This window comes from Aquila chrysaetos, chromosome 9 (genome assembly GCF_900496995.4).
Source record: "Aquila chrysaetos chrysaetos chromosome 9, bAquChr1.4, whole genome shotgun sequence".
NCBI classification, from domain to species: Eukaryota; Metazoa; Chordata; class Aves; order Accipitriformes; family Accipitridae; genus Aquila; species Aquila chrysaetos.
In genome coordinates this window covers 2,362,302-2,384,038 of record NC_044012.1, presented here as the reverse complement: position 1 = coordinate 2,384,038, position 21,737 = coordinate 2,362,302, and the positions used below count along the sequence as shown (strand labels likewise).

General features: G+C 47.2%; 1 protein-coding gene across 1 annotated transcript in view; it reads left to right on the top strand.

The window, feature by feature from the left end:
* The window catches only part of ZNF469 (zinc finger protein 469), a 240,142-nt gene that overhangs the window by 10,528 nt on the left and 207,877 nt on the right, over nucleotides 1–21,737 (top strand). The window contains exon 2 of the mRNA XM_030023862.2: nucleotides 21,349–21,415. The gene's annotated coding sequence lies outside the window, so the exon portion shown is untranslated. The remainder of the gene's footprint in view (nucleotides 1–21,348; nucleotides 21,416–21,737) is intronic.

Sequence of the window (21,737 nt, the reverse complement as noted above, 5' to 3'; positions counted from 1 at the left end):
GGGAGGCTTCAGCTCTTTCTGAATCCTGACTTGTGTTGCATTGTCCCAGCTGATAGATGTATCTGGACCTTACGGTGCCCAGCGTGGGATTTGTTTGCTTCCCTCATTGCTCAGTTTGGGACTGATTGTGGCAGCCTAGGGTTGCCAGAAACCTAGTGGAAACGCCATTTCCAAAACCCCTCTTCCCTTTCAGCGCACAGCAGGCCTGAGGCTTTAGGGACCTGCTCCACCATTCCAGTGGCATTTCCCCATCTTGAGCAGGGCATTGTAGGGCAGAGGATCCTGTCCAGAGCAGCCTGGTTTACCAGGTCAAAATGGACTGTGAACCATTTCTTGACCCATGAAGCGGGGCAAACGGCCTTTCATCTCCTTCCTAAAACCCCGCGAGACCTGCCGGCACGCAACGCTACTGCGAGCGAACCCCTGCTGTTAACGTTTAGCGTGTCCAAATATTATTTCATCCCTGTACTGCAGCCCAGCCGGCACGGGAGCCAACAGAAACGTGGCTACAGGACAGCCACAGCGGCGCGGGGAGGGCGGGGGGCTGCGGGATGGGGCAGGCTTGCAGCTCCCGTCTCGCAAACGTCATGTTTGCAGCCCCCGAGGTCTGTGCTCCGTGTGTATGGCTTGGCCCTGCTTAGTCTCCCGCAAGCGCCGACGTGTTGAGTGGTCTCGGTGCACCACGTGCAAAGGGACAAACTGGAAACAAATGCTAATCTCTAAGACTTCACCCCCCGAATGCGCCAGCTCAAACAATCCAGGCCCTCCTGGGTCTCGTGGCCTTTTAATTTGTCTTCTTGCTCTCAAACCAAGTTGATTTCTGTCAGAGAAGATAAATGTTGTCTACAAAGCTCAGATAAGAATGATGAAATCTGTCCTTTTCCGAGAGCTTTGCAGAGGTTTTGAGGGATGCAGATGGAAAGTTGGGACTAGACTTGCCAAGAATACGGAGACTGATCAAGTACACATTAAAGGGGGTTGTATTGGTTGGGTAAAATGGATGTGAAACCCTTTATTTCTAGGTCATTTGCTTATTTCCGTCCCAGTTTGATTGCGGTTGAGCAGTGTTTCTGTGTGATCGGTTAAATGCAGGCTGTGCCGATATACTCTGGTGAGACAAGTCTTTGAAATGCGAGGGCAGATCCTGCAAAGGTCTTTCCCTGGCTAACGGGAAGCTGAGTGTGCTGGCCTCCATCCAGTTCAGGCAGGGCTAGCGTCCATCTCAGGAAACCCCACCAAACCCATCAGCTCTAACACGCACCCTCGCCGAAAGTCTCAGCAAAGAGGCCAAGGTATGTCCGAGTGATAGAGTCTGACCCAAGCACCTACCAGGAGCGCGGTTTTCCCCAGAAACGGGGTTTAGAGTAGGGATGGACAGATGAACACATGCAGAGTCAACACTGGGATTTTACTCCAAGTAGGGGAACGTGTCTTGGTTTTGCCAGTGCTGTATCTTGTCTGAAGACGTGGACCTTCGATCTCCTGACCTGTTAGGATGCAGGAGGAGAAGTACCATGTTGCCTTACCTCTTAGCTGTCCCACATCAGGAACGTGCTCAGTGTCAAGTGGGGTGGAGGCTGTGGCAGCTCTGCACCCCAATCTAGCCTGGATGCACCCTGTTTACCAGCAGTACATTTGTTTAAAACTCCTAGGGAGCCCTGCTTAGTGAGTGTAGGTGGTGTGAAACATGAAATGCCCAAAAAAAGCTGCAAAATGCTGTGTGGCAGCCCCAGTTCCCCTGGTTTCTTTAAAAGCATGGCTCCTTATTTATCTGCTGGAAAGCTTCTGAAAGATGCTGTTTGAAGTCTCTCCCTTTTTATGTATTATGCAGGAATTTGGCTACAGGAAGTCTTAGTTCTTTCACGTATTTTTGTATCAAAATCCCTTTGTAGACCAAATAATTACTTTTCCGTGGTAGAGAGACTATGACCCATACGCAGCGAGACAGATTGCTCCAACCTGTTCATGCTACTGAAAGGAACTGAAAAGACAAGCCTGTAGCTTTTCTGCTAAATTCTCAGGCTTCTACCGTTTTTCAGGGCTATTTTTCAGAGGAGAGACAACAGCTCTTAGCAAAGCTTTCTGCTTGTTGCACACTGGCTTTGTGCATCCTGGAGCATCACCGAGGTGTTCAGCGGTCAGAGCATTGAGTTGATGGCCCTGTAGTCCCTTTCATTGGCACTTAAGGAAAAGACTTGCAAAAAATTCCTGCGGTTTCTGAACTCTTGGGCTCTCAGGGAGTTTTCCACCTGCAGCGAGTCTATTTGCTCCATGCTTAAAAGCAGATCTCACATCAACAGTGGTTAAATCCACCCTTCAGAGCCAGCAGCTGCTGATGTTCCTATTCCACCCGAGTCAGGCTGATAACCAGCTCGGTGAGTGTGTTATCGTCACACCCCCTGACATCGAAGTGATGGCGATGAATGCTCTGGCTGCTGGAAGGAGCGAGGGAAAGGGGGAGAGAGCCTCTTGTCCTCTGCCTGGTACACACGGGCTTGATTAGGGATGTACTCGCTGGGGTGTTGCGGCTTGGGGAACGTGACGTGCCCCGTGCAGACAAGTGCAAGCTGCAGACCCTGCCCTCCCTGCAGCTACCGAGGTGCCAAAAGGAGCGAGGGCAAAGGTAATTAGTTGCAGGGAGACGGGATGACAAGGGGTTGGAAGATAATGATACAGTTTTCATTTCAACATCACATTAAATGGAAGGAGAAATGTTCCCGTCCCGGCAGCTTGTTCGCAGTTCTGCGTCGTGCCGTTGCCGTCAGGTTTTGCAGAGGCCAGCAGGGACCCAGATGTCTCTGGGAGTGAAATCCCAGAGCAGCTCTGCCTCTTTGAGGGACTGCAAATCCCAGCTGGCTTTGTCTCCCGGGCCTGCACGGTCATTTACGCTGACTGGAAAGGGTGAAAAGTGACAGTGTGGCTTTGCAAGGCTGGAAAGTCGGGAGAAGGCAAGTTCCTGACTGCCTGTTACAGGGACAGCTTGGCTCTTTCAACGGCCGACTTTGGGAGGCTGTGAGTTTGCTGGCCCACGGGCTCTGGTGTGAGAGTGGGAAGCTGCTGTTTCAAAGGGAGTAAACAAATAAAACACACTGTGATGACATTTAGTTAAGTGGCAAGGAACGCACCACAGACATCTCTCTGCATCAGCGTTGCTCTGGGTTTCCCGTGGGTTTTCCTTGCCTGTGTCCCTCGGGAGACACACAGCTTGTGGGGTGGGGGAACAGTATTTCCAGATTGCCAGGCTGGAGCGAGCTGGTTATCCCTGGATCTTGTAGGCTCTGCCCAGCCACGGTCGCTGCAAGGCTTTGCAAGTGAAAGCGTTATTCATCCATTTAATCCTTTGCCCGTTTCCACAGGGGCACCTGCCCAATAGTGTGGTTAAGCGCGTAACCTCAGATGCCGAAGAGGAAAATCCCTCTAAGGCCAGCCTTCGGTGTGCCAGGTCTGGTTTGCAGAATTAAGCATCTGTCTCTTCTGCTGCAGACAGCTTGCAGCTTTTCAAATCAGAGCCCTGCCTACGAGGATTTTGAACGTGCACCTGGAAAAACTGCAGAAGCATTATCCCATACCGAAAGAAGTCATTGCGTCTCTCTGAATCTGGCAATTACTTTTTCCACCCTTCAAATCTATCATGCTTGATATCTGATTGCGAGCAATCAAGGCGCTACAGGCTAACAAGTTACTGCCTGTCAGCTGGGTTGCAGACCACTTGCATGCTGCTGCACGGTGCTTCTTTCCGCTTACAGTGGCTCAGGAGGATGTGTCCAGCCCGTTACCGCAGCTCAGCTGATGGATGAGAACTGATGAAATCATGGTCCCAGGACACTGGTAGTCCGTGCATCTCCTGAGACAGATTTCAGAAACTGCTGGACAGACTTGCCACCCTGTTTCCATTAGAGACGAAAGGCTTTAGACTCCATAAGGACTCAATTTTTTATTTTGCAAACAGTACAAGATTTATCCCCTTGACCAATGTTTGTAATTACCAGGGCCTGATGCAGGGAGCCAGGTTCAGTTTTGCTTGAACTGTCAGTGCTCTTGGAAAGCCAGGGCTTTCAGTGTGCGCCTCTATCTGCTGACCTTCATCATGCGCTAACATGTGCTGAGCAGATCCATAGCCTCACCCGCACAAAGTGCATCGTGACCTCAGTTAAGAAAACACTTGCTGTAATCGCCTCCAGATCTGCCGCTGTCTTTGATCAGTTTAAATATCGGTTTATCTTATGATATAAATATGTAAAACATCCATTTGTTTTCGTGCAGGATGCAAATAAATCATTGCGTAAGTTTATACATGAGCTAGGAAGTGGGGGGGGGGGGTGCAGCGATGGGTTCATAACTCATAAGTCTCCACCTCTTTGAAGGTCATTACTTCATGAACATGCCGTTTTTCTTTTCAGCAAGCCCCTATTTACATTATTCAAATGGTCCTTGTCATCCACGGCCAGCTCTGCCGTGCCGTGCCGGGGGAGTTCCCAGCGGAGCGGTGATGCCCGCGTGTCCATGGTGCCAGTGCTCTCTCGGGGGTACGGTGCCCATTCCGCCCGCCCCGCTCCCAGCCGGCTCTCCCCAGCGCTTCAGAAAAAACCTTCAAACTCCTCCTGAGACCACACGTAGAGACCCGGCAGGTCTGGTGGTCACCTCCCAGCCCTGCCACAGCCCCGTCGGCTCACCCGTGGCCGCGTTCAGCTCATTCCCGCCCCTTTGCTCGTGTCCACATGTGTGCACCGGGAATAATTAATTAAACTGCAGCCTCAGCACCGCGAAGGATTTTTATTATTCTCTTGATCCTATGGCTGTTTTCCAGCGTTTCCCTGCAGCATATGCCCACCCTGGACCCTAATCTCCGTCTCTCGAGTGCCGCGTTCCTGGTGGGGTGTAGTCGTCCGTCAGCGCTGCTCCGCCGTAACTCGCAGCCGCTGCTCACGGGCTTCGCACGGAGCTGACCCCGCAGCACGGATCCCCTTCCCCAGGGACGGCCACATGCGATGCTGCTCTTCAGCTGGAGGACACAGTTAAGCTCCTCCGAAAGCAGCAATGCCCGCGTGGTGTAAGATCGGCTTTCCAGCGGGGAAGCCGTTTAAAGCGTTGTTAGCGGGATGGCGTTACGGAGATGAAGCTGAGTCCGGAGCTCAGCATCTCCTCCTTCATTTCAGGCTTTGTGTAACACTAAGCTGGTGTCAGCCGGGCTTCTGCCGCCGGATTAAGCCCTGCTGCCGATGGCCATTTGATGGGAAATAGGAATTTGGGCTTTCTTCTTCTGAGACTCCTAAAAATCAGCTTTATCTGCTTGTTCCCGACCCAGGCATAAACACAGCCTATATTTAACATGCTAGAGAACGGACTCTTATGCCAAGAGATTCAGTAAAAACTGTGAGAGCACATAATAGTTGATGATTGGGGAAATCTTGTGTGCCGAGCCATAAAATATGCAAATGAGCGCTCACATTTCTTCCGTATCTAACGAAGAATCAGGGTCTCGCACCAGTTGTGTTCTCCAAAGGTCTGTTAGCGCTTTCCCAAGAGAGAAGGGATTTTGTGTAGTTTTTCTGTCTTAATTCCTGCTTGTGCCCTTATAGTCCACCCTCCTTGAGGCCTTACAATTTTCCTCATTGTTAGAGGATTTTCCATCTCTCATCCTAAATGCTTTGCTGGTGGGCAGATTCCACCCAGGAAGTGGCTGCATTTTGGGACAAAGTAATGCCTGTGTTCGCATCTTCCTAAGTAATAAAGCAATTTCATTGAAGAACATCAGTATATAATAATATTAATCAATATTTTACTGCTGTCACTTCTGCTCACAGATGGTCTGTAAAAGAGAGTATAGGGAGCAATCCAAAGATAAGATATGGTGCATAAAATAGTGCAACATGATTAATGAACCTTTTGTCCTGGTGAGCGAGATAAAATATCTAGTGCTACTGCCCCATGCTAACAGCATTTATATCACATTTTAAATATTTTTTTCTTATTTCAGAGGTATTTCACTATCTGTCTTTGTTCAAGGGCAGATGAGAAAGGGATGATGCAAACACTGAAATGTGAAATCTTCCCCAGCTTAATTTTATTCTTAGATCACAGAGATCCTTTCTTTGCTGCTTGTTTGTTCCGTTTTCTCACCTTTGCAGACTCCAGAGTTGGAAGAGATCCACATCAATTATTGACACCCCCCCGCCCCCCGCTTCTCCGCCTCACCAAACCTCCCGCATCTCAAGCACTGCAGCTTATCTCCTGGCTGCCACTGCTGATGGGTCTGGAGGCTGTCCCCGAGGCCACAGGCAGCACCGGGAGGGAGAGGCGGACCCGTGCCAGAGTTTTATAACGCCACAAAGCAAATTTCAGCTGCAAAGCAGAGGGGAATGAGGCAGAGCACCCGGGGCGCTTCCTGGGTCATTTAAACTGGCGGTGGGGTGGGCGAGTGGGAGAAGATGCTGGGCTGTAGATGGACAGAGCTTGTGAAAATCCCCTGGGCTGGTGACTGAAAAAGGCTTTTCTCCTCCTCCTCCTCCAGTTCAACTTTCTCTTCTCGTTCTTTCCTTTCAATTTTACCGCAGCTCATCCAAGGGAAACCCTTGCAAGTATGCGAGACCAGGCCGGTGCTGGGATTGCTGCTTCTGGGACAAGAAATCCCCAGGGGAGACAGCGGGTGCAGGGCTGGGAGGCTTAGGGCACTGCTTAAAAGTTACGAGAGCCTCAAAGTCGCAGCCCGTGGGGGCTGAGAACTGCCTGGGCTTTGGTGGGGGATCCCTGCGGCTGAGGGTCTCTTGAAGTGCGCGTGGTGACGAGGACGGATAGGACAGAGGTGTGCGATGGTTAGCGGGCAGCATCGTCTCCTGGGAGTAGCATCTCCACCTCCATATGACAGATGAAGCTTTCTGGGAGACACTTTCCCCTCTTTTAACGTACAGAGGCTTGTATTTTTGTAGAAATTTGGGTTACACTGCTGCTGTCTGGAAAGCCTGCCTGCATTGCGTGAGCCGTGCTGAGCAGCCTCCCCACGCAGCAGTTGCCTGCACAGGGGCTTGGACCGACCTGATTTCCACTGCCGGCTGCAAAACTGTGGTGTAAGAAAAATCTGATGACACCAGCATTATGTTCCTCCCATAAAGACTGGCTTGCACCATGTCCAAAATGAAATGAAATACAGTGCTGCAGTGGCACTGTTTGACCTTTCCCATTTTCTGGGTATTGAGTTTTATTTGAATTTCAACCTTTCCCCCGCCGTTTCTTGGCTCTCTCCTCAGCAAGCTGACAGATACTTGCTCTGCATGGAAATCCACCCCACGTCAGGTGCCATTGAACAGAACAGAAGCTGCTGCCTTCGCTTCGCATCTGTTCTTGATACCACCCAGCAGATGAGGGTCTTGCGGAGGGTGGCATCCCGCCCGTTCGGACGAGTTTTGGATGCTACAAACCTCCCTGCTAGTGACTTTTTCACATGGAATTCACATTGAACTCTTGTCACGCGATTAGCGCAAATCTGTGGCACTCTCCCTGCAAGATGAAGCTGTTCGCCTATCAGAGACAAAAATGTTATATTTCCTGTGTCTGAAGCATTTTCTCCAGACTGTAGTGTTGTAGGGCAAGTTGTATTTTTTAACTACGCCAACCGATTTTCCTAACAGGCAATCAGACCTAGCTGGTTGACTGCAAATGCCGTTTCCTTCGGTTTTGGCAGATTTTACGAAGTCAAGTCAGCCTCCAAGCACATAAGCGATGAGCTTAGCTTCTCTGTAAGGTTAAGACTGAAACTGGGACAATTTATAGCAACGTTTCTTGCTGGGGAGAGTGGCGCTACTTTTACACCCATTCAATACTTCTTGGACTTCAGGGAGTTTACTCCCAATTTATTCCATGCTATGTGAGGTCAGAGTCAGGCTGCGAAAAGGAGATAAATATCTTTAAAAATGTTTGCTGCCTGCTTTGATGAAAGGAATGTAATGGCTAAAAATAAATCTAAAGTGGAAAAAATAAGGCTATTTTTGGAGAGGTGGGAATGACACAACAAAGCCAAGGACAAAGTCATTGTCTGCCAGCAAAGGAAAGCAAGGTGCAGAGATAGTGATGTCTGTGGTGAAAAAAACGGTGATCTGACAGATGAAAACCGGGAATTTGCGGTTGCCCGTGGTTTGTGGAGTAGGTTCATTCGCAGATTCCCAGGGTTTCTGGCTTAAAGTTGCCCATTGCTGATCTTTGCCAAGGGCTGACTTCTCCTAATAATCTCCAATGTGCTGTGCCTGGGGATTTGCCTGGCGTGTGCGTAGCTGATTTTGGAACCATCCATCCATCCATCATCTCACTTGAGGGTAACTACGATCAGCATCCTGCGGTCTTCTGGCCCCGGCCTCTCTCCTGTTACTGCTTTCCATCAAGTGGATGGCAAATCCTTATTTTAGGTGGCTAATTAAAACACACTGATTTATAGCTGACGCTGCTGATGTGCAAACCTAGACAGGGAAAATATTTTTAGCCAGTGCTTGCCAGGCTGGTGGGTGACCTGATGTACAGCTCGGGGACACGCAGCAGCCCCACATTCTCAACAGGGTTCCTACAATCGTAGCTCAGCCGCATCGCTGCCGTAGTAGTCTGGGACACTATAGCTGCCCCTGCTCGGTGTCAGCTTTCCCATGAAATATATATTTGTATTTAGTGATGGTTTTAGCACTCACCAAGTGGTGGCCTGCTTCTCCTGAGTCGGAAGTATTTTGGGATAGCTGGGACCGTCTTGCCATTGCTGCTTTTATCACCTGGGGGGAGTCCGTAGCTTGCCTCTGCCGCCTTCTCCCCAGACTGTGTGGCTATTGACAGTGCAAAAATACTGCCTACGTGGGCAAAAGTAGAATGGAGAAGGAAATCCTCTCCAACAGTTAAAACGTTGGGTTGGGTGTTAGCACTGAAGTTTATGCTCGTAAAAGGCACAGTCTTCAAAAATACCTGGAAAAGAAGTGCAGCATGAAAGATCCCCCTCTGCATGGGAGAGGCATAACAGATTTCTTAGGCTGGGATAGCATGACTCATGAGCCAGTAATTCATGTCACAGTGGGTAGAAAAGACCACTGCATTACCAACTTTCCTGTATGAATGCAAAACCGTCATCTTTTTCACAAGAAAAATGGCTGGGGACCCTGTTTGCTATCTCCGAGTGGAGAAAAGGAAGACAAAATGCTATGCAGATTCCCCAAACTGTCATTTTAAAGCGTCTAAAGGGTGAGGAACGTGGTATTCTACCAACCTGCAGGAATTTCTGCTCCCAGATCCCCTGAGGGGGCTTGAAAATCTGCTCACCTCAACGACTGAGCCTGAAATGGTTGGGAAATTCAATTAATACTTGCACAGATAGCTGTTCCTAAGTATTTACACAGTACACCTATCTCGGTGGTATGTAAACACTCTGCAGGGTTTAGCAGCATGATTACAGTTGACCTGCCAAGGGCAGTCATTCCCTTTACTATTTTCCTATAGGTTGAGTCCAGGCTATTGAATCCGAGCCCATTTTCTGCGAGATTTCATTTGAAATTCAGAGTACCGTCCTGCTCTGCATGACCAGATAGGTGTAGGACAAAATTTCAGGAGTAGAACCTGTGGAAATGTGACCCAATAATAATTTGTTTGTTTGTTTTTAAGTATATGTTTTTAAATTTACTATTGGGCAGTGCTTTGTGCTGAGAATTAATTTTTATTATAGCTGATTTATAACCCCATGAAAATGGGCTTTGGTCTCGGAAAAAAATGCATACACTGCAAATACCAGAGGTGTGCTATCCAGTTTCCATACAGCCCTCCAGCATTCATATACAGCATATTTGTAGGGGTGTCACAGCTGGCTTTCTCTTGGCCATATTTTGCTGGGGAACTAGGAATCTTGGCAATTCTGAATTTTGTTGCTCTTCCAAAAGCAGAGTCGACACCATTACTGTGTGGTGAAAGGTTTCTCCATAGGAACTACATCTCATAAGTTAGTCTGCAAATGCAAGGCTGGAGAAGAGCTGTCGTTCTCTGCCTTCCAGAAATAGCAGTTCCCTGTGTGATTGCTCAGGGTCCTGCTTCTGCCTTTTCCACGTGTCCACAGAATCGTTGAGGTCAGCACAGCGTGCGAGGTTCAGGAAGAGCACGGTCTAACGGAGGTGGTCAGGAGAGCAGGCTGGTCGCACGGTTGTAGGGAAGCTTTGCAAGGAGACTTCTTGCAAGGGAATTAAGTGTTAAAGCCAAACTGGGCCATCTCTCGGAGTCCTGTAGATGTATAACACCTCCTTAAATATAAATATATGGACCGGCTCACCTCTGGGTCACAGGAAAGTTCGTTTCAAAAGTAATAGACGCAGCTATAGCGGCCGTGTGTCTTTTAAGCAAGACTGTGATTCTTGTAAGGCCTCCGGGCACTGATGCGATTCAGTGACTTGATGCGTAATTGTGGTGACTTGGGGGCAGCAAGGCAGGAGCAGGGGGGTACCCCAAACTCCGTAGCTGCCCCCACCCTGCAGTTTTTCCATGAGGTCGCAGGAGGTGGTTGTCCAGGCACCTCTTGGATTTCAGTTTGCTAGGGAGTAGAGGATTTGAGAAGCAAGCCCAGCTCAAAGGCTGTGTTTGGGACAAGATGAAGGCAGCTGCATTTGATAACTTCCATCCTCTGCTGTCAGGGCCTGAGCTTCAGCGCTGCAACGTGCTCAGTTGGCCGTGGTCACCCGTTTGCACAGGCAACGCTCACCTCTCCGGGACACGGAATACAGGCAGCTGTTTTTACACTTATCCCGAGAGAAGATGAAGAAGCCTAGGTGGAAGAAGGTAGAGGAAAAATGTGCCTATTCCCCGTGCAGTAGTTTGGCAGAGAAAGGACGCGCTTCGGCTGCAGAGGCAGTGCACTCACAGCTGCTGATCGTAAAGGATTTTACAACTGATAAGCAGTGAAATTGCTCGTTGCCCGTGGAGTGGAGCGTGTTTGCACTGAGGCACGGGGTAGATCCGCATGGTAACAGCTGCAGAAGGAGCTGCAGAAGGCGGCTTTATAGCATGAGGCTGTGCTCCATCTGCGGGATAAACCCAGGCAATTTCACGAGTTAGCAGTTCAGGAGGTGGGTAACAGTGCTTGTCCTTTCGCTGCAGAAAAGCAGTGGCTGAACTCCTCCGGCACCAATCCATTGCTGATGGGAAATGCTTCGGATACAACTCTCTTGTCTCCTACAACTATCAGGCCCCCCTTTCCCCCCCTTTTGGAGATTAAAAAAACAAAACAAAACCAGAAAACTGGAAAATTTCAGTTTGCAGAAGCCACAGCCTGGCTCTGTGGGAGATGCTATTTGCAAGCCTGATCTCCTGTGCAGGCTGGGCTCAGTGCTGAGGCAGGATCAGCATGTCCCTTGAGCAAGGCTTTAACCAGCACCCTTGTTCGGTTAAAAAAAAAAAAAAGGTGGCTTATTTAGGCTGCAGGCAGATGGAGCTTTTGATCACTGGAAATCATTTAGACTCGCCTCCGTGGTCTCTGCGTACAGATAGGGGTATGCGTCTGGCCTCACCTTTAGCTTAAAAATTAAAGAAGTGTAGGATTTAACACAACCATATCCAGTAGCTCAGTACATTTCAGATTCTGGACGGTGTGTTGTTTGCTCACACTCACAGTATTGCTGGCCCTTGCTTTTAATAAGTTGTGACCTGGCTTCCAACCTCACAAGGCTGGTTTCAAAATTATGAGGCCTCATATGTCTAATAAATTTGGGGTTCTTTTCCTCTACCTCCTCCTGTTTGGTTTTTTTTTAGTTTAAGAAACACTTTGCTGCCATTTTGAAGTTCTCTCTGCAACCCTATACGTTAAAAACTTAAGTCCTGGATTTTAAGCAGTAATCGCTAGAAGTTAATTATTGTGTATGCCCATGATTTAAAGCCCTTGAACTTAGGGAGAAGCACTGATAGCACAGGATACGCAGTAACGCAGCGAGAGCTGCCAGCGCTGCCTTTCTATACATTCCGGTGTCTGAGCTTTCCTCTCCTTTTTTCCAGTGGAAACTTAGCCTTCAGCTTCTCAACTCTGCAGACACTGCCACATTCTTGAAAGTCTGTGCTCTCCTCTCCCCCTCCATCCCCCAAATCAGCCCTGGGTTGATGGCAGATTAACACAGGTGATGGTGGTAAAGGTGGGATTAGGATCAGATTTTTTCTTTCTCTGTTGGGCAACTTCTTGCACCGTCCCAAGGCACTGATGCTTGCCGTAATTTTGGCTGGAGTCAAAGGTGCTGGCTCTGTCTTGCTTTCCTTTAGCCCACAACTGAAAAGCCAAGCATAGCTCTGTACTTCTTGCGTCCTGCTCTGTTGCTGGGGTCAGTATATGAATGCACGCGCTCCCACGGCGTGCTCTGGGAGGGCTGTCGTGGATTTTTAGCAGCATGGGCGATGAAGACACCCACCCCTCTTAGCCAGGGTTTGCAGAAGCGTTTGTAAGAGCCCCTTGCACCTTGCTTGCGTGGTACGCGGGGGGCTCCGGGAGCTGCTCTGACGTTGCTTAGGCTGCCAGAGCAAAGCAGATATGTCGGGGGAGGAAATCATCCATATAAAGAAGAGACAAGGAGCGCTGCTGAAAAACAAGTCCTGAAATGACTCTTAGGAGTAGGTGGCCACAGGCGTGAGAGCAGCCGGGCTCAGCGGTGCTGCCCACCGAGAACAAAGCTGCTCCCCCGGCTGCAGGGCGGCCTGGAGCTCCCCAGGTGGGGCAGTCGGTGGCTGTGGGCAGCTGAAAGAGATTAACGGGGTGGGAGAGCCCAGCCTAGCCCAGCCCGGCTTCCCCACCTGGCAGTAGGCTTGAAACTACCCAGAAGTGGTAGTTCTCCTCTCTGGGGCTGGGGTGAATTTCTGGGGAAGGAATAGGGGTTTTCTTTCTCATTTAATAGCTTGCTAGGGACAGTAAGGGAACTGGGGGACAAGTGGTGAACCTTCCCTGCCTGGGGGGGGGCTGCACAGGTCTTCCTGATCTCCTGGATTTTGGGTTGCAAGGTGCTGATGCTGACCTTGGAAATTTTGCCATCTCTTCTGGGACCTGGCCGGAGCCCTGGGTATCCTCCAGCATTGTCCTTTTCTTCCTGAGCAGCAGCTGCCTCTGAGCTCAGCAGGTTAGTGAGGTGCCTCTCTCCTCTGTGTCCCTGAATTGCCTTTATTTGATTTTAATGGTTTGTGATTTACTGGTGTGTGGGTGGGTGGGTGGGAGGCTGAGCTGTGGTTTGGTTTAGCTCCCTCTTGGTTCAGTTAAGCTACTGTGCTGCCTGCTCTGAGTTAGGAGAGATTATAGCTGTCTTGGATGCAAAGCTCATCTTGTTCCTTCCCCATCTTGTTTTGAGCAATATTTGGTGCCAGTCTTTCAGCCCTGGGGCTGTGAAGTCTCAGAATATAGAAACCGTTCCAGTTTCAGAGGGATATTCCCTAGTAGCAAAGTGGCTCTCAGTTTTCCTCTCCCTTTTTCCCAAAGCCTCATCCCTCTTCGTCCTGTGCTCTTCAGTGTCATCAAAAGGTATGTCTGTATGTTATTTCTTACAAGCCCCTTTTTTATAGCTTTCAAATGTTGGTAGGTGGATGTACCAAGTGTCTCGCTTTTATTGTGCTGAATGTTGCTGTTATCCTCTTCTGTTCCTCTCCTTGTGAACCTGTAAGCTTGACTGAGGGCAATGCCCCCCTGTAATCTTAAATAATTTCGTGATGTCTCTGGTATGCACCACGTTACCTTCTGCTTCTCTGCTCTACCTTAGAGAGCACCAACTTTCTTCCACTAAAAATTGTCTTTTGTGTGTTACAATAAGAAAACAAGTGCAAACCCTTGCTGCTCTTTGTGAAAAGGATGAGTTTTGTTTGACGTCTACCCTCCACACTGCTCTATCTTTTGTGGGGAGCTGGAGTGACCCCGTCCCAGGCTCTGCCACTGTGACCTGCTCCGCATCAGCTTTCTCTGTTCCTCGGTCTCCACATCTGGAAAATGGGAACAGAAAGGCTTTTTGTTCTCTGTCTAGTAAAGTCATTGTGAACCGTGGATGAAAAGCAGCTTCTGGGTCTGATCCAACATCTTTGGAAGCTGTCTGAAAGGCTTCCATGGATTTAATGGTCTTTGGAGTAGATGCTGTGATGTTTGCCTCGCTTTTGTTTAAAAGTCTCTCTTGCCTTCCCTACCCAGCTGAGCGTCTTCTCGTTGCAGCTGCAATCATTTGAGAACATCACCACCAAACACCTCATAGACAATTGAGTAATGAACTCCCTTGGGCTGTGTGCTAAACAGATGCCTTCACCTTTTTGGTCTAATGAAAGAAAAAATTGCCATATGCCTTTTCAGATGGGATTGTTACCAGAATGTCCTGAATCTTGACTTTCTGTTCCAAAGTGAATCTTTCCAGCGCTTTGTAAAAAGAAGAGAAAAAGGAAGGGGGGGCGGGGGGGCAGACATGGATGGACACCAAACCCCAAAACCATGCTTGTCTATGAGTTTATATATGTCTATGTTTAATCCTTGACAAGAGGGTGTGAGGCTCTGCAGGTGTCTGAAACCCAGGTCCTGATTCACTGGGTATCTCCTATAAAGTATTGATCATTATGACTTGATTAAGTCTGGAAATAGGTGTTGAGTTGCAGAGTTCTCCCAAGTAAAATTCATCCTGTCTGACTGGAAGCAGAGTACTTGATACCTGGAAATCTTTAAAGTTGCTTTAAGTGTCCGTAGGGCCTAAATGTTTCTAGGATTAGATAGCAGCTGAGCCGTGATTTTTGAGAGCCTCTCTGGAGATTTAGTTGCAGGGCTTGCCTTCACCTGTTAGGTATTTGAAGAGCTTTGAAAGCATGATTTAGGGTTCCTGGCATTTATGGTTGCACTCTTGAACCTCTGCAGCAAGTGCTTACATCCATACTTGGGTATATTTGTCTAGAAAAAAAGCTATTTCCTCAGGAGTTACTTTCCATTAAGCACCAAGCACCTGCAGAAGTTGTTTCCTGACCCTTCAGGGGTTGCTTCCGAGAGTAGGAGGCAGGCAGGCACTGGCTTTGGGGATTAGCAGTTGGACAGTACTAAAACTGCAGAAATCAGTAACAGGGAGTTGCTGGTTTTCATGGGAGCAGTGGAAAGGGGAAGCATGAACTCTGCCGCAACCCATGTGTGCGTTTGAGCTCTCTCTGGTATGGTTGTCCTCTGAAAGTGCTTTTTGAAGACAGGAATGACTGGTTTGGTTTTGTTTTTAACTGGAAAATTTTGCTGAACCTATCCTACTTTATCTACAGGGTACGTGTTTCCTTCACAACAGTACTGGCTAAAAATAAAACAATCTTTCAGGAAAAAAATAAATACCATCTTTGATCGAGGATATTGCTGCTGGCACTGGAGCATGGATAGGCTTGGGTAGTGAGTGTGGCTGGATGCAGAAACATCTTGGTAACCATCCTGCCTCTGAGGGAATGGTAGGACTCATAGTAATGTTACTAGTGCTGATTTCATCCCTCGATTCAGTGTTACGGAGTGAAACATTACTGTAATCCAGGCTTTAATATTATCCTTGTCTGTGAAGTGGCTGTGATGGTACATACATTGTGCATTGGCACCTGAGAACTTAATTTATTAACAGTTGAAGTGCTTGGAGATCTCCGAGTGAAAAACAGAAGTGCAGTTCAACAGCTGCAAAAGAAAATAGGATGGATCAGGGGACCAGGCTGTAGCAGCGTGTCCGATCCTGTGTGGCGCAAAGTCCTTGCAACCTCTAAAAATGGATGTTGAGATCCGTTTCTCCATGCTGAAATCAAATTGCCCATAGGATGTGCAGGAGCATTCACCAAAAAGTCTGGGCTGTCCCTCTGGGGCGGATGGGAGAGTGTGAGCACTTTCCAGGCTTCCCACCAAAGGGATGCGGGAGCAGCGTGCATCTGCAGCACATCTGCCATCTCAGCATCCTGCCCTCGTGGGGGGGACTTGGTTTAAGCTATTGGGGTGGAGGGAAATGTGCTGTCTACTTCTGAATTAGACTGCAGCACAGTCCTAGTAAATTAGCATCCCATTTTAAGTAAATAGAGGAACACAATCTCGACAGGAGATAGATGGAGGTATCAGTATATCTCTTTAATGGACTTGTACTGAGAAATACTATGATTCTGTTGAAATGTGATTTTAATAGTTTCTCTATTTTCCCTGATTCTCCCTGCAAAGCCTTTTCAGCTGTGAAGGATGCAGTAGATAGTTTGAATACTGATTCTTTGTGGGCAGCCTAGTTAAAATATAATTATACAGTTTATCATTCAGTAAAAGCCTGTCTCTGAGAGGAGTCCTTTTAGGAAAGGAGAGGGTTTTTTCTTCTATTTGTTAGAGAGTAAAAATGAAATGGAACATTTGATACCGTAAGCAGTGCTCTATTCGCCTGTCTTCTGCCATGCTAACAAAAAAAAGAAAAGAAAGAGGGAGGACTTGATGTTTCCTCTAATGCCAAGAGCTATAAAGAAGGTAATTTTAAGTTTTACTGGCTTGTTAATTCAAGCTGTTAACTTAAAGTGCATCTTTCCCATGCAATGGCACAGCCTAAAAATGTTCTTTATTTGGATTTGGAGATAAACAGCTCATACACTGAGATTGCAGACTCTGGAGAAGATAGTGGGCAGAAGAATGAAGGAGATATGTCCATGTTGCTGGTTTTATTACATACAAAACTGATTCAAATGGAAAAACCAACCTCTTTGCTAAACACGGGATGGAAAGTCAGATGCAGCCACTTCATCATTGCTTTTGGTGGGCAGAGGGTGGCTGGTTGGGGCGATGTTACCTCTTCGAGACCTTTTTTTCTTGCTCATGCATAAGGTAGCGGATCATAAGTGGTTGTGACTCTACCTACTGGTCTCCTGAGGCTGACAGTGCCTGAAGTAGCACCTGTATCCTTCAATAGGAACCTGAGCAATGTCAGGCATCTGTGGAGACAGTGCGACCAATTTTATTTTACAATTTTGTTATTTTATTTTCTTAAATGGCTGTAATTAGAAGTGCATAATTGAGGTGATGCTGTTTGCAATTCTTTCCTTGTTTCCCCTGGTGAGCACTCCCATCTCAGTGCTGTGCAGATAGGCAACGCGTTGGGAGTGTTTCTTTCTGAAACAGGAGCTGGGTTTAACAGAGCCCCAGCGGCTCCCATCTGTTTGATCTGGGCAATGGTGTGCATTGGAAATGTATTTTAGCTGTTGCTTGGCATGTGACAAAGCAAGCGTCGACCAAGGAAACCCCTGGAAGTTGTTGGCATTGCCTAAGCAGAATCAAAATACAGATTTGAAGGGCACGTGCCACAGGGCAGCATGGGAGGATGGCCCCGTTCAGACTTGGGAAGGCAGAATTGGCACCCAAATAGCACACCCAGCTGCTGTAAAATTGCTAAAATTGGGTAATAGTGTCATTCTTTTCCTCTCTCATCCCCCTTTTTTGCCTTTCTCTGACTCAGGTCTTGCAGCTGCCGTGCTATGGTACATGCGGGAGCTCAGCTAGGGTCAAAACCTGCATCTTGCAGGGCCAAAAGGTTTTGGGGCTGGATTTGGGGGAGAGGGAGGAAGGTGGAAAGCTCGGATGGGATGGAGCTGGATCCTGGTTTTGAAAGGTGAGTCTCTGGGGAGAGAGAAAAGGTTAGCCTTCAATTTTTTTTCTCTTGATAGAGGCCAAAAAAAATTCAGGAGTTGTCTTTATAGTCAGAGCTTTTTATGGCTTTGTGGAAATAAGGTAACTCATCCCTTTGGCTGGAGGGCCAGCGAGTAAAAACCTTCCTGGCTTTGGGCTCCCTTGCGGTGGCTGCCAGGGTGCTGGGGACTCCCCTCGGTGTCCTGTCCTGCGGCATCACCTGCGTTTCAGCAGTGGGAGCTGATGGTGGAGTGAAAGTTATAAATGACCAGGAAACAAAAATCTGCTTTGTACAAACATAGAGGTTTAAAACGTGGTTGAGTTCCACAAAGGAATGAAAACAAGACCTTTTAGTACGAGGGTGTTTTCTTTTTTTTTTTTTTTTTTTTTTTTTTTTCTTCTTCTGAATGGAATGGAGACAAAACATTTGGTTTTGGATAGAAAAGGCTCCCCTCCCACCAGTTTGCCTCCCTCCATCTCTCTTGAGGCAGCAAATGGCTCATGCTGGACCTCGGATTCTTTTCCACCAAATATTGTCAGAACTAATACATGTCTCTGTGGACTGCTTGAGCAGAAAATGTTAAGTTCCTTCGATGCAGCCAAGAGGAACCATGTCCTGAGTCCTAGTCCCAAAGAACTAGGATTAGAAACTTCATTTCCAGCCAGCAAAGATGGTCCCGCTTAAATCAAGCACCACAGAAAACTTCCTGTGACTGGTTCCCATTTTAAATAGTTACGGTGCAAACTTAGGATGCCTCAGCTTACGGCGGAGATGGGAGTCCCGGTCCGGTGGCTGCGCTCCTGGATCTGCAGCTACTTACTGTGGGACCTTCAGCAAATGGATTGTCATCACCTGCAAGGAGAGGACACCTCTCTTGTTGGAAGTGCTGTGTCGGAGTCGCTGTTACCAGTGCATAGCGTAATCTTTTCTTTCCTTTTTTTTTTTTTTTTCCTTTTAATAAGGGCAAAGACAGCCTTGTTTTTCCAACCAGCTTAAAAGCACTTTTTGAGTGTAACTTTTGGCTCTTTGAGCCTTTGAGAGAGTATTGAGTTGCAAAAGGTGGTGGCTGCCAGTTCCTATATAAAAACACTGCATTAGTCAAAAACCCCTTTGGAAGCGCCACTGATTAATATATCAGTTCCTATGAGAGCACGCTGACCTAGATTTTGCTTTAGCTGTTTAGGTGGAGACTCGACTACAATGTGGCTTTTATCTATTCGCAGAATGGATTTAGAGGATGTGGAGTCTACAGAGAGCTTTTATTTCCTTTTAAAACCATTGTGTTCAAACGTGCTACCATATGTTTTGTTTTTTTAATCTCGCTCACTGATCGTTTGGGGGTTTTAGAAGGTCAGTGGTGTTAAGCTTATCAGCCACCTCAGAATGGTTGGGGAATCCATTAATTTGCACGTGTTTCATGGCATAACTTGATTATCGGACACCTGAAAGGCACTGGAGGTAGGGGCTGTAGCAAATATTTGCTGGGATGAGCAGTTTTTCTCTTTGGTCTCTTTGAAGTTCAGATGTGTTAAAAGTATGATCATAACACTTATAGGCAGGCATTTCTTATCTGGCTTATTTTTGCTGGGGGAATATAACTCAATGTGAAAGGCGTTTATATGGAATTTCTGGAATAGCATTTTACAGGGTGGGAAAAACAGGATGTCTGCGAAGGAGTCCAGCCCGTGAATTTGCAGCAAAGGCTCACTGGAAAGGAGCTGAGACTCGGTGCTGTGTCGCCAGTGTCAGTCCCGCGCTCCAGAATCTCGAAGCGCTTTCGGAGCATTAGAGGGGTTCGCTTCCTAATGCCGCTGGCCTTCCCATCCTTAAACTGAGATTAAAAATCAGGCATGGAAGCTATTGAGATCTTGTGGGTTTGAACCATCCCAGGGTCAAGAGGGGGATCTCCGATTGCTGAATGCAGGACGATTTCCTCGGCTCGACTCCCGTAATCTCTGGGGTTGTCATCTCACCTTCCCAGAAGGGCTCTCCTCCGTGTCTGCATCTCGGGCAGCATCCAGACCAGGGGAAATGGAGTTGAGATGAATGCTCCGCTCGTTGGGATTAGCTACGGTTCGGGTGTTCATTGGCGCACACGCGCAGATGATAACAGCACACCTTGTCGCTGCTGGCCAAGTGATGTTAAGGAGGAGGAAATGGTTAGCCTAGTTGGTTTAGTATTTCTCGCTGCAGCTCAATTAAAAGATTCTGCCTTTGATCGACCACGTGTGCTCTCTCTGCCATTGAGACAAGGTATAAATTGTTTCTTTGAATAGCAATATTTACAATGAAGTCTTACTCATTTTGGGTAAAGGACAGTCCGAGCACATGTCTGAAGTCTTGATTTCATTAGCACAGGGCTGCAGTTCATCAAACCCCATAAATATTTATCTTTTCAACATTCTTTGTATGATTTCAAAACACTGGCTGTATTTTAATGGGACGCTTCATGTTGTTTATTGTGCAATAGCTTTGCCATAGATACGCTGACAAAGAAATCTCTGATGGCCATAATGAATGGGGAGGCACGTTCTCTTCCAGACGTGTTTATGAACCTGGTAAAAGCCGCCTTTGCATCAGCACTCCCCGGGTAGGTGGGGAGCGAAGGCCAGTTGGGGATTCCCCCGCGAATGCTATGAGTCAAAAGGATTTGCAGCTCTGCCAACCCTGCACACTTAGAAATCATGAGTCGGTTGCTAAAAATCATGAGATTTATAATAAATAAATGTAGGGGTATTTCAGCTTGCTTTCTGACAGCTGTGGTTCTGGGTAGAATCTATACTCATGTTCTGGATTTCTCTGCAACCCCGGTGGTTTGGGATTTATTCTTTAATTTTAATGTCAAAGCAGAAATTTTTGCTGACATGTGAGCCTTTGGGTGTTGAGACTTTTAAAAGATGCATCAAGTGTTTGGAGACTTTTGTGGATTAAAATAGTACAACCTGGCAGCATGGGCTTCAGGGAGAAGCGATGGGGTAAGCATGCCTTGTCCTGGTGATGACTAGCTCTTCCCCAGCGACTGGAGACTCTCTCTTGTGTCTGCTCACTTTAGAGGCAAGAAAAGAGAGTCTCGTCTCAAATGAATAAGGACCTTGCTTGGCTTTTAGTGGCATTTGGATTTTGAACCTTGTTCTTGCTGCTCTAACGAAACCGGTTGGTTGTTAAGCCACTCAAAGCTTATGGAGGACGCTGTTAATGGCAATCACGACCCTGCCCCTGAAGTTTTAGGTGTTTAAATGCTTGATTTTTTTTTTTTTTTAATTTTTTTTAAATGCTGAGATGATTAAAACAAAATAAAAAGAAGTGGTCTTTCATGAAGGTTTTTGCAAAGTTCTGTGGAGTGAATGGGGTGTGTGGTTGTTGCTAAAGTTTATACTACCAAGAAATTGCCTGATAGGCTTCGTGAAGACACCAGCTGCTGCAGAAGCCTGTTCCTGAAACTTTTGCATTATAGGATCTTTTAAAGACTATTTCAGATTTTTCTTCCAAGCATTTTATTTGTTAGAACAAAATATTTTTGGAGAATAAAAGAAGGCTGAGTAATTAATATTATAAACCTTAGTAACTGTTCCTTTATAGGACAGAAAAAAGTTCATGGTGTAAAGAATAAACAAACACGAGGTCTCTGTCTTAATGAATAAGTGTGCTTAAGTGTTGAAAGTTTTAACAAGTTAGATGATCTTTATTTTGTTCAGTTATGGAAGACCGTTATTTTAAATTCTGAAAAAGCATTAATTACTTTTTCCTCTCTTTCCAGGCAGGATTATTGATTCAACACGCTGATTCTGTCCTGTGTGAATTCATCTCCTGAACACCTGCACCAGGTACTTCTTTTCCTTCACTGCATGTTTGTGCTATCTTTCCATTTAATGCCACTTCAGAAAGGTCTTTATGCTCTGTGTTTGGATTTTAATCTTGCTTTCAGAAGACTGGGCTCTGTATTTTGCCCCCCTCTTGCGGGCGTCCCGAATTTTTTTAATTGCAAGGAGATGCTTCTGCTCATGGAAACGGGGGTGGCGGGAACCTTGGAAATAGGGACTGGATATTCTTGTTGTTCAGAGTTAATCGAATGGTATGTGGAGGCCTCACAAAAACCAGAATATTTATTTCCAATTGCTCAAGGAGCACGTGATTAGGGCTGGATAA